The sequence below is a fragment of the Heloderma suspectum genome, chromosome 1 (assembly GCF_057233095.1).
Source record: "Heloderma suspectum isolate Gila_16-S chromosome 1, 16-S_ref, whole genome shotgun sequence".
Classification (NCBI taxonomy): Eukaryota; Metazoa; Chordata; class Lepidosauria; order Squamata; family Helodermatidae; genus Heloderma; species Heloderma suspectum.
This window is the reverse complement of record NC_139458.1, coordinates 72,294,640-72,310,985: the sequence shown is the minus strand read 5'-3', so window position 1 is coordinate 72,310,985 and position 16,346 is coordinate 72,294,640. Positions and strand designations below refer to the sequence as shown.

Genomic DNA, 16,346 nt, shown 5'->3' with positions numbered 1-16,346 from the left:
AGGGATTTCTGAAGAAGTCAGGGGGTTTACCAGTGGCGTGTGGCAGCTGGCCCTTTAAAAAAAAGTTGCTGCTGCTAAGATGGTGGTGGTTGCAAAGCTCTGTGAAGCAGCTGCTTGCCTGCAGCCACCATTTTATTCTTCCCCAAATGCCCCAGATGTAACTCTGTTCTATGGCAATTGGTGTGGGGGGCAAGGTGGCAGCTGCCATTCCCTGCATTAGAATGACTTGGAAATATTCTCACCCATCATGCGAGTGAGACAGAAGGAAACATGCAGTCCCAGCCACATGACGCAGCGTGGATGCAGAACGCATTGGATGACGTGCCTCAGATGCTCATTGCAATGCTGAAGTGGATCTGGTTCTGGGTTGATTGCTGTGTTTAGTGATTCCTATCCATTAGGAATCACTGTGTTTAGTGATTCCTATCCATTAGTGATCCATTAGGAATGGATCACTAAACACTATGCTGTGTTTAGTGATTTAGTGATTGTTTAGTGATTCCTATCCGTTAGAGGAATCTGCATGCAGAACCTTCCTTTCATATGTGGACTTCTCTTGCTTCATTTTAGAAGACTCTTTACTCTCTCATGTGATTTATAATAGAAAGCATTCAGTTAACAGGGTTGTATCCTGTGGTGTCCCTCGGCTGAAAGAAGGGTCTTTGTTTATTTATAATAGTTCTGTATTGCTTAATAAAATGATATATCTAAGCCGTTCACACCAATTTGTATATATAATACAATACAAACTAATAAATAATGAAAACATTACATTGAAGACAACAATAATACAGAGCTGCATCATAGTCCTTTATTTAATTTATTGATTTTATTTACAAAATTTATATTCTGCTCCACATCTAAATAGATTGTGGTGTGGTGAACAATAATAGATAAAAAGAATACACTTCATATTAATTTTTTTAAAAAAACAATACCAATTAAAATGTGACTGGTCAATCGCCGAAAACAACACAACATTGGTGCCCCCCTGACCTCCAGAGGCAGGGATTACCCTCCCAAAGGAGCCACCACACTCAAAGGCTCTACTCCAGGTGGACTCCAGTTGAATCATAGTCCGTGTGGAACTGCCAGGAGCATCCCATTTGATGATCACAGGGAGCAGGCTGGTTGATAAGGGAGCAACCAATCTTTCAAGTATCTTCGTCCCAAGTTACTTAGGACTTTATACACTAGTAGCAAAACCTTAAACCTGGCCCAGTAGCTAACAGGGAACCAGTGTAGTTCCCTCAGCAAAGGAGTTATATGCTGAAAAGGGACAGCTCCTGACAACAGCCAAGCTGCTGGATTCTGCACTAGCTTTAGCTTTCAGACTGCCCATTAAGGGCAGCCCCACATAGACTGCAATGCAGTAATCCAGTCTTGAGGATACTAGCACCTGTATCACTGTGGCCAAACTATCCCATTCCAGGAGAGGCCATAGCTGGCAAACCAGTCAAAGGTGGTAAAAGGCACTCTGAGCCACCATGGCCACTTGGGCGTCCAGAGACAGTGATGGATCTAGGAAATGGAATACCCCCAGACTACGAACCTGATATTTCAAAGGGAGTGCAACCCCATCCAGAATAGGCAATGAGCCTATCTCTTGGGCTTGGGAACCACTCACCCACAGGGCTTCTGTCTTGCCAGGATTCAGCTTCAGTTTATTGGCCCTCATCCAGCCCATCACTGAGTTTAGACACTCATCCAGGACTTGGAAAACCTCACCTGATTCAGATGTCACAAGGAGACAGAGCTGTGTGTCATCAGCATACTGATGGTTCTTGGCTCCAAATGCCCTAATGCCCACTCCCAGTGGCTTCATATAGGTGTTAAACAACCCCATAGCTCAATTGCAAAGGGGCTGAGGAATGGTCACCCAATATTACTCACTAAAATTGACCCTGCAGGTAAGACTAGAACCAGTGTAATGCAGTGCTTCCAATCCCAGTTCATGAAGTTGATCCAGGAAGACCATGGTTAATAGTATCAAAAGCTGATAAGAGACTGAGCAGAATTAACAGGGTTGCATTCCCTCTGTCCTGTTGTGATTAAGGTCATCCATAGGGGTGGACGAAAGTCACTTACCTGTCCTCGAAGCTTGTTCGCGGTGGGGGGGAGGCGCTTCGCTGCTCCACCGGCGAAGTTCAGGCCGGGGGGGGGAGGCTTCCCGCCTCTCCCGGCCGAAATTCAAGCCAGGGGGGAGGCTTCCCACCTCGCCCGGCCGAAACTCAGGCCGGGGAGGAGGCGCCTCACCTTGCCCGGCCGCGAACTCAAAAGTTTTTTGGTTTTTTTTAAACCCCCCGTGATAGGCTACGTGACGATTAATGTAGCCTATCACGGCTAGATCTGCAAAGTCAGCCGTGATAGGCTACGTTAATCGTCACGTAGCCTATCACGGGTGACTTAAAAAAAAAAAAAAGCGCGTACGCGAATGGCGGCCCCCATAGGGAGCCGCCATTCGCGTTCCTTATTTGGTCGCTGTAGTCTACGTAAATCTTTACGTAGACTACAGCGACCAAATAAGGAACGGGAATGGCGGCTCCCTATGGGGGCCGCCATTATCCGTACGCGCTTTTTTTTTGTTTAAAGTCACCCGTGATAGGCTACGTGACGATTTACGTAGCCTGTCACGGCTGACTTTGCAAATTTAGCCGTGATAGGCTACGTTAATTGTCACGTAGCCTATCACGGGGGTGTTTTTTTTTTCTTTTATTGGAATGGCGGTGGCGGCAGCCGGTCGAAAGACCGGCTGCCGCTCCCGCCCCGCACGAACACCCGCCGAACCGCCGGCCGGACCCGCCGCTGGGAGGGACATTCGGCAAAGGTAAGTCCTGTCCCGGGGGGGTGCGGGGTGTGGGGTGTGTGCGGAGAATTTCTCCCCGAAACTTGTTCGGGGGGCCGAACACGTTGGCGCTCGACCCCCCGAAGTTTCGGGGAGAAATTCTCCGCCAACCCTAGTCATCCATCAGAATGACTAAGGCTGATTCGGTCCTATAATCAGATCAAAACCCAGACTGAAGTGGATCTAGATAACAGTGTCCTACAAGAGTGCCTGCAGTTGCTCTGCCATGGCTCTCTTACGTGCCTTTCCTAGGAAAGTGGTATTTGTGACTGGGTGGTAGTTGTCAAATATAATTTGGTCCAGAGTGGGTTTCTTCAGGAGTGGTCACACTACTGCCTTCTTAAGGACTTAAGGAACCACCCCCTCATGCAAATATGCATTTACAACTCCCTGGACTCACTTGGTCATATCTCCTCAGCTAGCTCTTATTAGCTAGGAAGGGCAAGGACTGAGAAGGCATGTGGTCATTCACATTGCTGCAAGCACCTTGTCCACATCATTGGGCTGCAGCAACTGACACTGATCCCACAAAATTGGACGGATAATGGCATCAGACACTTCAACTGGAGCTGTGCTAATAATGGTGTCAAGTTCACTGTGGAGACAAGTGATTTTGTCCTCGAAGTGTGATGCAAAACAGTCACAGCAGGTCCTTGAAGGGACCACGGCTCCACACACTGGAGACAGTGTTAACAACCCCCAGACCACCCAAAAGAGCTCCACTGAACAGCTATTCAAGGATGCAATGGAGGCAGCAAAGTAAGCCTGCTTTGCTGCCACACTGCTGCACAATTGTCATGATTATGTGCTCTAGACTAGAGTGTGCTCAGTTGTCTTAACTTCAAGTCTTATGCCATTTGTACTCTAGCTGACGTTCAGCTTGTATCATTGTCCAGAGCTCCCCAGTATACCAAGGTGCTGAGCAGGCTGTACACTGTGAGAGAGGGCACTCAGGTGCAATCAAACTGATGGGCCTCTGCATCTCACCATTCCACAGTGAGACTAGGGCCTCAGCTGGATCACCAGCTCTCTCCACTGGAAAATCCCCAAGAGTGTTCAGAAATGCATTGGATTGTCAAGGACAACCTTTACAGGTCAGGGAAAGTTTGTGTAAAAATGTTTTCAAGCTCCTTGTGCCTCCCTAAATTGGTTCGAGAGGTTGGGGGGGGGGTGTAGGAAGTGGCATGGAGGTCTGTAGGAGGGAGAGGGAATTGGCAAAAATGGCCTCCTCCCTGTTCCACTGATGGAAGTCTCTGCTGGATCAAAGAGCTTCCTGTCAGTGGAGGGAAAGCCCTGGAGACAATCCACAGTCTGAACACTAATGTATGACAAAATATCTGAGGCTAGGAGGACCACCACAAGCTCTTGTCTTGATTCTGTAGCATAATATCCAGAGTTCTAGAACTTACATGTCCTCTCATATTCACTGTACAATGGATTTATCTTTTGATCTCAGTTTCCCAAATGGAATGATTGGCTACAACAAACTATGCAGTGAGAAAGATGACTGTTTATAAGGTGTTTTGCACCTAAGAGATGCCATAGAAAATATTAATAACAGAATGTAACCTTTTCATTTTTCATTTTATTTTTTTTAGCCCAGACCGTCCTGAAAACATCATTACAAATGGAGCATTGTTGGTAATCATTATTTATTTTCAGAGTTCTTTCTTCAAAATGGTTGTCAGGTGGAGAACTTAAGCCATCTTGTCTTGCACTAAGCGGGGAAGCCTCTGTACTACTGCTAGGGATGTCAGAGAATTTCGCCATGAATCTTGGGGAGGCCAAATGCCAGTGCATTCGGCCCCCCGAAATCGGTGGTGAAATGGTCTGCCCCTCCCGTCCCCCCCAGGACGGGACTTACCTTCGGCGAATCTTCCTGGCGGCTGCGGCGGTGGTTCGGCGGCGGCCGGTCTTCCGACTGTCTGCCGCTGCCGCCAGTTCCAGTAAAACAAACAAACAAATGTGATAGGTTACGTAAAGATTTACGTAGCCTATCACGGCTGATTTAAAAGAAAAAAAAAACCGCGCGTACGCAAATGGCGGCGCCCATGGGCGCTGCCATTTGCGTACGCGCGGGTTTTTTTCTTTTAAATTAGCTGTAATAGGCTACGTAAACATTTAAGTGGCCTATCACGGCTGACTGCAGGGACGCAAGCGGCGGCGGCTTCGGCTGCCGCCATTTGCGGAGCTGGCCAGCTAGGATTCGGGGGGGGAGGGACGGAGCGCCTCCCCCCCGGCCAGAATTTCAGAGGGGAGGGACGGAGTGCCTCCCCCCCACTGCGAATGTCACCCTTCGAAAAGGTAAGTGACTTTCGTACATCCCTAATACAGCTGTATAGATAGAACGACTGGGTGAAATACCTAGCACTTCTGATTATCTCAACTGAGCTAATACTGCTACAGTAACAGTATGCCTTTCAGCAGATGGCATTTGCTTCTGAAAGTGATAAACAAGCTTCAGCCAAGCTGCCTTTTTTCTCCAGTGGTGTCTTTTATTATTCGCTCCAACCTCAACTAATCAGTTCCCATTTCTCATCATCAACAAAAGCATCTTTTAGATTGAAGCCACTGAAACGAATTAAGAATGTTGGAGAAATCTGCAACAGAATCAAATGAGTTTGAGTTTCTGTGAATCTGACCTGCAGATTCTGCAGTGAACCAGCTTTTCCCAAGTTGTACGGACTCTGCAGAGTTGTGGACCTTTTCTTTCTCTTTTTTTTTACTTTCTGGAATTTTACACAAATTTAGTCATAGAAAAATATGTAAAATAAAAAATACCAGCCCCAAATGCACATTTCCTCTATAGACTAAAGCATGAAATGCACATTTTGGAGGGATTTGCACATTTTTGAAAGTGCGAATTTTGCGTAAGTGCAATTGGGAAAAATCTGATTCTGTCAATGAGTGGACAATGGAATGAAAAGCACCTGACAATCCACTAAATGCAAGCGGAACAGATTTAAAAAATCTGTACATCCCCAAAATTAATAAAATTAAACCCAATGCTGGCAGGAATCCCTGACTCAGAAGAAGGTTGCAGTTACAGATTATTTTCTTCTTGCTGCAATTAGAAATTACTAATCTGCTGAGAAAAGTCACCTCAGAGTGATGCAGGTCACTTAATCATCTGGGTCACACCTCATTACTTTTTGGGCATTTATTGTCATATGCAAAGTAGGAAAATTAGTTATCAAGCAGTACTAACCAAACTCATCAGAAGGCTGGATGCGACCAACAGTTTGGGCATTACTAGGGATGGCGGAGAATTTCTCCCCGAAACTTCGGGGGGCCGAGCGCCAACGTGTTCAGCCCCCCGAACAAGTTTCGGGGAGAAATCCTCCGCAACCCCCCGCCCCCCCCCGGGACGGGACTTACCTTTACCGAATGTCCCTCCCGGTGGCTGGTCCGGCTGGCGGTTCGGCGGGTGTTCGAGCGAGGCGGGAGCGGCAGCCGGTCTTTCGACCGGCTGCCGCCGCCGCCATTGCCATGAAAGAAAAAGAAAAAACAACGCCCCCTGATAGGCTATGTGACGATTCACGTAGCCTATCACGGCTAGATTTGCAAAGTCAGCCGTGATAGGCTACGTGAATCGTCACGTAGCCTATCACGGGTGACTTTAAAAAAAAAAAAAGAGTGTACGGATAATGGCGGTCCCCATAGGGAGCCGCCATTCCCGTTCCTTATTTGGTCGCTGTAGTCTACGTAAATGTTTACGTAGACTACGGCGAAAATAAGGGCAACGCTATTTGCGTTGCCCTTATTTTCGCTGTAGTCTACCTAAACATTTACGTAGACTACAGCGACCAAATAATGAACATGAATGGCGGCTCCCTATGGGGGCCGCCATTCGCGTACGCGCTTTTTTTTTTTTTTAAGTCACTCGTGATAGGCTACGTGACGATTGATGTAGCCTATCACGGCTGACTTTGCAGATCTAGCCGTGATAGGCTACGTGAATCGTCACGTAGCCTATCAGGGGACGTTATTTGTTTTTTGTTTTTACTTCCGCGTTCGCGGCCGGGCGAGGCGAGGCGCCTCCTCCCCGGCCTGAATTTCGGCCGGGCGAGGCGGGAAGCCTCCCCCCCGGCCTGAATTTCGGCGGGGCAAGGCGGGAAGCCTCCCCCCCCGGCCTGAACTTCACGGGGGGAGCAGCGAAGCGCCTCCCCCCCACCGCGAACGGCCTTCGACGACAGGTAAGTGACTTTCGTCCACCCCTAGGCATTACTGTAATAGCCCCACAGCTCTCCCTGAAATACCCAGTATTAGCCATCGTCATGGGAGGGACCAACAGCATCACAAGATGTCGAGCTGCCTGAGGGAGCAGAATGCACTGCCACCTCTTCTGCCTCCCCCCTCAATGTCTCACTCTGAGGGGTCTGTCCTCAGAGTGAGGCATTGTGGGTGAGGTGGCCACAGAAACTGCCTATAACATTGGAGCACTGGCAGTCTCCAGGACCACCTTGCCCACTATGCCACACTCTGAGGAAGGACTCCCTGAGAATGAAGCGTTTGGGCCTGGTGAGTTCTCTGGAGAGGTGTGCTGGTGCTTTCCTGCTGGGCCCTTTCATGTATGAGATCCCCCCCTCCCGCTTCAATTGCCTTGAGAGTATGAGAGGTTGCCGGTAAGTTCCCAGCTGGAACTAGGTTTTGTGGAGGCACCATCTGTAGGAATCTCTCTTGATTCCCACGATTGTGGCAGCACTTCCCATTAGTTGTCACATATACCAGTCATGCTGAGAAATGGATTCATGCATCCATGAATCTCCAGTTCCTTTTGGCTGAAGGAAAGAGAAGGAACTGAGGGATGAAGTGTTTGGGACAGGATGTGTCTTGTGGGAAGAAAGGATGTAGAGGGAAAACTGGGGAAACAGCAAGACTTCAAGCTTGTGGGGTGGGCAGAAGGAATTTGAGGGAGAGTGCTGGATTTCAAATACTAATTTGGAATAACTAGTCAGGCTGCTGGGTTGTAAGCATTTGGATCAAGAGATCATCATACTACTTATGTCCCATTGTTCTTACAGTCACGTGAAGTTTCATGTCTGGAAGTTACAGTGGATATTGAGAAGCTGAAGCAACAATACACAAGTGAGGTCATAGTGTCATTAACTGGTTATGTATGAGCTGCTTTGGGTCAATAGCTCAGAAACCACTGGAAGATGTATAGTTCTATCAAGAGTGCAATTGTAAGGGACTGACGCTCTAAAGACAGATCTTGGTGCCCTCTGTCTATCCTGTGCTCTTCTGGCCAGAGCCCGGCACAGCGGGAGGAGTGGCAGACACCTCCCGTTCCTCTGTTTTATTATTTAGAGTTCGATGGCCCTCTGGGTCCTTCCAGCTCACCCACTCAGCTGGGGGCAGGCCTGGGAGACAGAGAAACACATGAATCACACACACACACACACACACACACACTTTTAACAGCACAGCTACTGATGAGGTCAGAAGCTGAAACATTTAGCTTAAATATTTTTTAAAATACTCTGTTGTAAGTCTTTCTGTCTTTCATATGTATGTATATATGGCATCCAGATCTACTACGGAGTCCAAACAGGTTAAATTAGCTTGTTTACAAGCTATTTTGACCCTTTGGGGGCTCCATAGGTGCTATTTGGCATTCTGTATTTGATGGCTTTTGGTGTTCTGTAGCAGGTCCAGATGCTATTTTGTTTTATTGTTTTAATTTTTTTAATGGTTCTCCTATGTTTTTGGCACCCACAGGGAGTGTGGCCCATGGGAGGAGTCTGGAGGGGCAAAAATGGCCCCTGGACCTCCTGAAGTTGGCCAGCCCTGAACTTTATGATTACTCTGCCCATTTCATTATTGGTTTGTGGTTTTAAAGGATACATGCATGCAGAATTTTATATAGATGTACCTTTCATGCTTCATAGTGTGGGAATTCATTTTGTAGTTGGATATTCCTACCTGAGTACATGCTGTGGCACCTAAAGCCACTCTGAAGGGGCCACCATATCTTCCTTTCTGCAAGATTATTTATTTATTTATTTACAATATTTATATACTGATCCACATCAAAGATTTTGGAGCAGTGAACAACAAAATAAAAGAATAAAACACGATATTAAAACAATTAAAACATTTTAAAAGGAACAGATTCCAAACTTAATAAACCGCGGCTGGTCACTCAGGAAGGCCTCTTGAAATAACAATGTCCTCAGGAGGTGCTGAAAGCAACACAACGTTGGCACCTGCCTGACCTCCAAAGGCAGAGAGTTCTAGGGGTGGACGAAAGTCACTTACCTGTCGTCAAAGTTCGCGGTGGGGGGGAGGCGCTTCGCTGCTCCCTCCGCGAAATTCAGGCCGGGGGGGAGGCTTCCCGCCTCGCCCAGCCGAAATTCAGGCCGGGGGGGAGGCTTCCCGCCTCGCCCGGCCGAAATTCAGGCCGGGGAGGAGGCTTCCCACCTTGCCTGGCTGCGAACTCCAAAGTTTTTTTTTTTAAAAAAAACGCCCCCATGATAGGCTACATGACGATTAACGTAGCCTATCACGGCTAGATCTGCAAAGTCAGCCGTGATAGGCTACGTTAATCGTCACGTAGCCTATCACGGGTGACTTAAAAAAAAAAAAAGCGTGTACGCTAATGGCGGCCCCCATAGGGAGCCGCCATTCGCGTTCCTTATTTGGTCGCTGTAGTCTACGTAAATCTTTATGTAGACTATGGTGAAAATAAGGACAATGCAAATAGCGTTGCCCTTATTTTCACCGTAGTCTACGTAAATCTTTATGTAGACTACAGCGACCAAATAAGGAACGGGAATGGCGGCTCCCTATGGGGGCCGCCATTAGCGTACACACTTTTTTTTTTTTTAAAGTCACCCGTGATAGGCTACGTGACGATTTATGTAGCCTATCACAGCTGACTTTGCAAATCTAGCCGTGATAGGCTACGTTAATCGTCACGTAGCCTATCACGGGGGCGTTTTTTTTTTCTTTTATTGGAATGGCGGTGGCGGCAGCCGGTCGAAAGACCGGCTGCCGCTCCTGCCCCGCATGAACACCCGCCAAACCGCCGGCCGGACCCGCCGCCGGGAGGGACATTCGGCAAAGGTAAGTCCCGTCCCGGGGGGGGTGCGGGGTGCGGTGGGTGCGGAGAATTTCTCCCCGAAACTTGTTCGGGGGCCGAACACGTTGGCGCTTGGCCCCCTGAAGTTTCGGGGAGAAATTCTCCGCCATCCCTTGGGAGTTCTACAGGAAGGAGGCCACCATGCTGAAGGCTCTTTTCCTGGTGGACTCAAGCTGGTCCATCGGTCCCTGTGGAACCACCAGGGACATGCCCTCTGATGACCTCAGTGACCGGGCGGGTTGGGAAAGAAGAAGGCGCTCTCCTGGTCCCAAGTTGTTTAGGGTTTTGTACACTAGTACTAATACCTTAAACCTGGCTCAGTAGTGAACAGGCAGTGCCGTTCACTCAGCAAAGTAGTTACATGCTGAAGATAATGCCACATCCTGACAAAATGTCATTTCTGAGGCATTGGGAAGGGATGTGATGGCCTGCCAGGACAGCAGTTTGGAGCTGTGTCCCCACAAGTGGTGGTGCACCAGTTTATTACAGCAAGGTCTCACACATAAGCCACTCCACCACTTCTTAAGGTGAGCCCCATCATGGGGCTAAGTGGCTCTTGTTAATATTCCCTTTGTCTGTTCTTTTCTGTTTAGAAGGTGATCTGATACTTACAGTCAGGGGCTCCTATGAGGAAACGCAGAAGATTCCACTGGCTCCCAAGTCCAGCCTTAGTAACCAAACGATTATCCAGTTTCACTGTATCAAGAATCATCAATCGAATCTGGAAGTCACACTACCTAAGAAGATGCAGTGGTCAAATGTATGTCACCATTGCTAATACTGCATCAAGGGTTGTTTGGCTGAAAAAAAAGGGAGTGGGGGGAATTATCTAGCAAATTCTCCTATCTCAGACTTGCTTGCAAAAATTTGTATTTACTTAAACATCCAATTAGCCTCTCCTGCTGACAGAATAGCTTCCATCAGCAGAACAGGGAAGGGGGTGATTCCCCCTCCCCTTGAGTCCCCTGATACCTTCAAGATCTGCTCTGGAGGACTGGGGGTCCCTTTAGAGAAGATTTTGTGGGGGTCCCCAGAATGCTGGGGAGGGGGGAGGAAAGTCCCGTAGTGCAAACGGAAATCTGCTTACATGACATTGGATTTCACTCTTTGTAATAAATAAATAAATAAATAAATAAATAAATAGATCTTTCTTTCTTTCTTTCTTTCTTTCTTTCTTTCTTTCTTTCTGTAATGCAGAAATTATGTGCTAAATCTCCATACCTTTTAAATATATATGTGTGTGTATATATATTTATATATTTAGTTGGATCCATTTAAAGAAAACTCAGGAAGTAATGCCACTGTGATTTTGCCTTTGGCTGAGCTTCCCATAGAAGAGGAAATAATAATAGGAGAGGTGAGTTCTTTATCTTTAAGACAATAAATTTGTATTGAATTTAAATGCTTGTCAGGAAAAGAAGGGAGGCTATAGATTTGTGGTAGAGCACAACATTTGCACGCAAAAGGTCCCAGGTTCAGTTCCTACCACCTCCAGGTAGGCCTGGGAAAGACCCCTGTCTGAAAATCTGGAGAGCAGCTGCCAGGGAGTATAGACTAGTGGAACCTGGTGGCTCTGATTTTGGTGGGGCTGTAAATCCATTCTGGGTTTCAGTCAGAACTAGACAGAACTCTAAAGGAGCTATCCAAGGTTCTGAACACTGTCCCCAAAATAGGTTCAGCACCTTGGATAGCTCCTTTAGAGTTCTGGCTGGTTCTGACTGAAACCCAGAATAGCTACACTGCCCCACCAAAATCAAAGCCACCAGCCTCCATTGGCATAGACAACACTGTAGCTTCAGTCCTACTTAACTTGATTAAGTCAATACATAGGACTGCTTTCCAAGCTAGATGGACCAGTGTGGTCTGACTGAGTAGAAAGCAGCTTCCTATGCTCCTCACCTTTGTTCCAATTGTTCTAGAAGGAAGGGGAATACTTTAATGACAAGTTAAGGCCTGGAGGGTCTGTAACTACTCAGTTGCTAACCTTGGATGCTGTTTGATTCACATGTTGGATCTCCTGTAGCAGTTAAAGCTGATCAATAACAGGGGTGGGTTGTTTGCCCAGGTGTAAGGTTGAAGGGGAGGAATAATTCACCATGTGCCTGAGGTTTTACTTATTCTCTTGCTTTTCAGCACAAAACATTTGATCTGCATGTGAAGGAAAGAGAATGGTAAAATATTTTTTGGTGACAGTTTCTTCTAAATATAAGCATTTCCATTGTTTCTTCTCAGGAAAATGTGATTTTTGATTCTCAAAAGAATCTGAGAGCATTTGAAGGATAGTCTGACTTTGTAGAGGAATACCATCTTGAACAATTTGCTGCTGTTTCTTTTAACCCAGAGAGCCAGATTCCTTGTCCCTGATCCAGAGAAATTTAGCCATGCTCAAATCCCATTGATAATAATAAGACAAGTTAGTCATGCCTACGGCTGGACAGAAACAGTACATTTCAGGAACATTTTCAGCAACATCAAAAAGTATCTACCTCTTTTGAATTTTTTTGGCAATGCCTGGGGAATAGTCACTTATTAATTTACATTGCTCTCTCTTGATGTCCTTTTTAAGCTTTTCCAACTCTGATTGGCCACATAGCATCATTTATACCAGGGGCGGGCAACTTGTGGTCATTCCTATCATTCCTTACTATTAGCTTTGCTTGCTATGCTGATGAGAGTTGTAGGCCAAAGCCTCTGAAGGGGCCACAAGTTGCCCAGCCCTGATTTATATTATCCAGGAAGCATTGCCCCCATTTGTTGTTAGTGACATCATCACTTAGCCAGCTACATAGTGATGTCCTCCTGTTCAGTGTGTGCAGCCCAATTGGCTGGGATTGCTCATATGATTAATGCAGGAATAAGAAATGCAAAAATTAGAAGCAAAAATCATATAAAGGAGTGACACATAGAGAACCAATTGTAACAAATAGACCCCCAAGCCAGTGATTTTCCCCACCATCTAATGCTTGGGTGGGAAGGAATATTCTTATCCCCTCTGAAAGCACTATTTTTCACTCCAAAATCAAAATAGGAAAATACATGGTGCAGCCCTGTTCACAACTAACTTTTGCATTGAGTTCTCTTCTTTTCTTGAGCTTATATAATCCATGTTGTGTAGTTATTGGTTATCTATCATACTCTTCTTTCCCCAAAAGACAGGTTCAAGGGACCATTTCCAGGATCAGCTTCTCTTAGATGAGAGAACATTGAAGACTTATGATGTCTTTATTTTTACAAACGTATTTATACATTTACGGATAGTGAAGAATAGCTTTGGGTCAGCATTTAGCCAAAGTAGTGCTGTTCACCTTAGTCCAAAAGAACCATGAGCACACCAACCTCTTCCTTCCCAGCCTCTCTATCTAGGACAGCCAGTTCACAACTACTTCCTCACACCTGTTTTTACTATGGGGCTGTTTACATGTCATGACAGCCATGCGCAAGTAACTTCCAGTTTCCATTAACAACCTTCAAATGGTGTATTCAAAGGGTTGTTTCCGTGACATCTGAACCCGGGCACTTGGGGTTGTTTGTGGGTTAAACATCCCCAAGTTAACCCAAGAATGAGCCATGGGTTAACTTGGGGGTGTTTAACGAACAAACAACCCCAGGTTCCTGGGTTTGGACATCATGGAAACAACCCCTGAATGCAGCACTCAAGGGTTGTTAATGGAAACAGGAAGTGGCTTGTGTGTAGTTTGTGCACAGTGTGCATCCTTGTTAATTAACCCATGAATTGCTGCTGAAAGCTGCCATGATGTCCAAACATGGTTCATGTTTCATTTTTTAGAGCATGGTTTGCCAGCAAGGAAGCTTGGAGGATTGTTTGCTTTGGTAAAAATGCCACTTAATTAAAGCTTGAGTTAGCTTTAACAGGTTCCTCCCACCCTGACTAACTTGGGTGTCCAAATAAGGCTGCCTTACCTTGAATTAATGTGAGGCAACTGTTTGGGGAATCAGTTTCAGCGGGATGGCATAGCCACAGCCTATGTCCAGCCGTAGTGACATGTAATATCGCCATGCTATTGAGTTTAGCCCAGCTATAACAATTATAATAAGTGCAAAATTGGAAGCATGCTGAAGTGCTATATTGCAGGCCGAAAGACCTAGATGTGCGCTTAGCATATGACTTGGGTCCAGAGGAACAGAGCTTCCTAAGCAAGAGAAGGAAATATGTTGGGGCTGCTGTTAAGAAGGCTCTTCAGCTACAGGAAGAGCTGCAGGATGATGAGGTAAGTGAAGCAGGAGCGTATCCTTGACCTTTCCTGTTTCCTCAGTATGACTAGAGCAGTCAAATAGCTGCCCTTATGGACTCTCACAATACCTTCTTTGACAGAACATTACTAGAAGCATGGTGGTTGGGGGAACACCAGGAGGGAAAGAAGGAAAGGTGCCAGCACAGAGAGGGGAGACCTCAGGGGTGGACCAAGAAGAATATCTTAAGGTCCAATGTGTTTTAACTCATAAGACTCTTTTTCAAAGACAACAGATTGCAATCCTATATATACACTTACCTTGGAGTAAGCCGTAGGAAACTCAGTGGAGCTTAATTCTGATAGACAGACATGCATAGGATTGCACTGTTAATCTCTCCAAGAGATAGCCAAAACAATCTTGTATGCTACATGATAAAGTAACTGTCAGAGAGTGTACACAATTGTTTTAGCTATCCCTTGAAGAAAACAAGTCAGTTGTCTTATGGCTCAATTTTTTTCCCCAAATATTGTCTTCTCTGTCTTTACCTGTCTTTGAATAACAACCATTTGAATTAAAGCATGAGGAGATGGGCAACAATGGTTTGCGATGATATAAGCCTTTTAATGGCACAATTGTGCAGCGTATCCCTGTTCCAAGTGTGGTGATTTAGCAAGGCTTGTGGTCCATCAGGTAGAGCCCATATTGTCACAAAGAAGCCAAAGTCCATCCAGAATAAAGATCTCTGTATAATGCAGTTGTATTCTGTATGGACGGTGGAAGAACAAGTGGAAGATAATAAGCAGTAAGACTACATACATAATCTTCTGGGCTGTTAATGGTACAATTCGACCATTAGGTTACTTCCATAAATATCTGCCAGTGCCTTCAAACAGAAGTTGTGTATTGTGCTGACAGTGCCAGTGGTGTAGAACATCTGGCCAGTCTTTTCTTTCATTAAAAATTAATTTTCTTGGAACAATGACTACTAGCTTACCATCTTTAGTTTTGGGTGCTAAACAGGTACCTGTGGTGGCAGTCATGACAACAGGTGGTGGAACCAGGTCATTTGCGGCAATGTATGGAAGCCTTCTGGGTTTGCAGAAACTGAATCTGTTAGATTGCATTACATACATCACGGGTTTATCTGGCACAACATGGTAAGGAGGATTTTCTTTTTATTTACTGTTTTTTGCATGCCCTATTCGGTTCAATGTATACCCTGCACCACAGTATTGCAGAACAGCTTTAAAACAATATGACTTTCCACGATGTCTGCACTGCTTCTATTAAAAAGGGGATTTTCTTCCACAATAAATGAGCTATGTATGACATTCACTGACATTTCATCCTTTATGAAATGTAGGCTTACACTGTTTATAATAAATCAGTTAGATTAATTGATTTTAAAACTTTTAACTGACTAAAAAGGTGGCCAATGAATTGGTCAGCAATAAAAAAAAATAATGATTTTTAATTGCTTATGAAAACTGCTGATGGCAAGGAGCACCATCTTAAAAGAGGCATTCCTTCACATCTTAGAGGAGGAATGTTTCCTCTAAGATGATGTCTACTATGAAATATGTGTGCATCATCTAAAAATAAAGGAAGTATTCTTCTTGTTTCAGAAATATTGTTTCCACCCATGTGCAAATCTATGCAACTTTAATTAATAGAATAATCAGCTAAAATCACATATTTAATTAAGGGTGCAATCCTATGAAACAGACAGACAGACAGACAGACAGCGCAACCTACAGACAGACAGAATGAGGGGTGGAGGGTGGGGTAGAAAATGGATGAATAAGAACATGACATCTCACTTATTCTCTCCACACTGTTGGTGTTTTGGATGCAGTTGGCCCTGGGTTCAATCCCCTGTATATCCAGCTAAGGTGGGGAAAGAGTCTGCTGTCCCAAACCCTAGAGAGCCATGTTGGTGGGGTGTGCTAAATGTGTAGTGGGTTGGGGAAGGCTAGCAAATACAATACTGAGTTAGATATGCCCATCATCTGATTTGGCATAAGGCAGTTTCCTAAACCTAGTCAGTGGCTAGATGATAGGATAGGTCAGTTCCCGGAAACTGACCTCCACCCCCTCCCGCGCTGCCTCATAGGCAGCGTGGATCGGCCTCTGCTCTGCATTCAGAAGAGTAGCGTGGAGCAAGGGAACAGGGCATTCCTGGGGTCGTGCCGGGGCAGGCGGACGTTGTCTGGCGTCCACCCC

At 45.8% G+C, this 16,346-nt stretch overlaps 1 pseudogene across 1 annotated transcript in view; it reads left to right on the top strand.

Moving 5' to 3' along the window:
- Positions 1 to 16,346, top strand: part of LOC146357390 (cytosolic phospholipase A2 epsilon-like) — a 76,020-nt pseudogene that overhangs the window by 39,128 nt on the left and 20,546 nt on the right. The window contains exons 9-15 of the transcript XR_014789576.1: positions 4,444 to 4,486; positions 7,870 to 7,933; positions 10,523 to 10,689; positions 11,194 to 11,286; positions 12,063 to 12,100; positions 14,023 to 14,158; positions 15,144 to 15,280. The product of XR_014789576.1 is annotated as a cytosolic phospholipase A2 epsilon-like (transcript). The remainder of the gene's footprint in view (positions 1 to 4,443; positions 4,487 to 7,869; positions 7,934 to 10,522; positions 10,690 to 11,193; positions 11,287 to 12,062; positions 12,101 to 14,022; positions 14,159 to 15,143; positions 15,281 to 16,346) is intronic.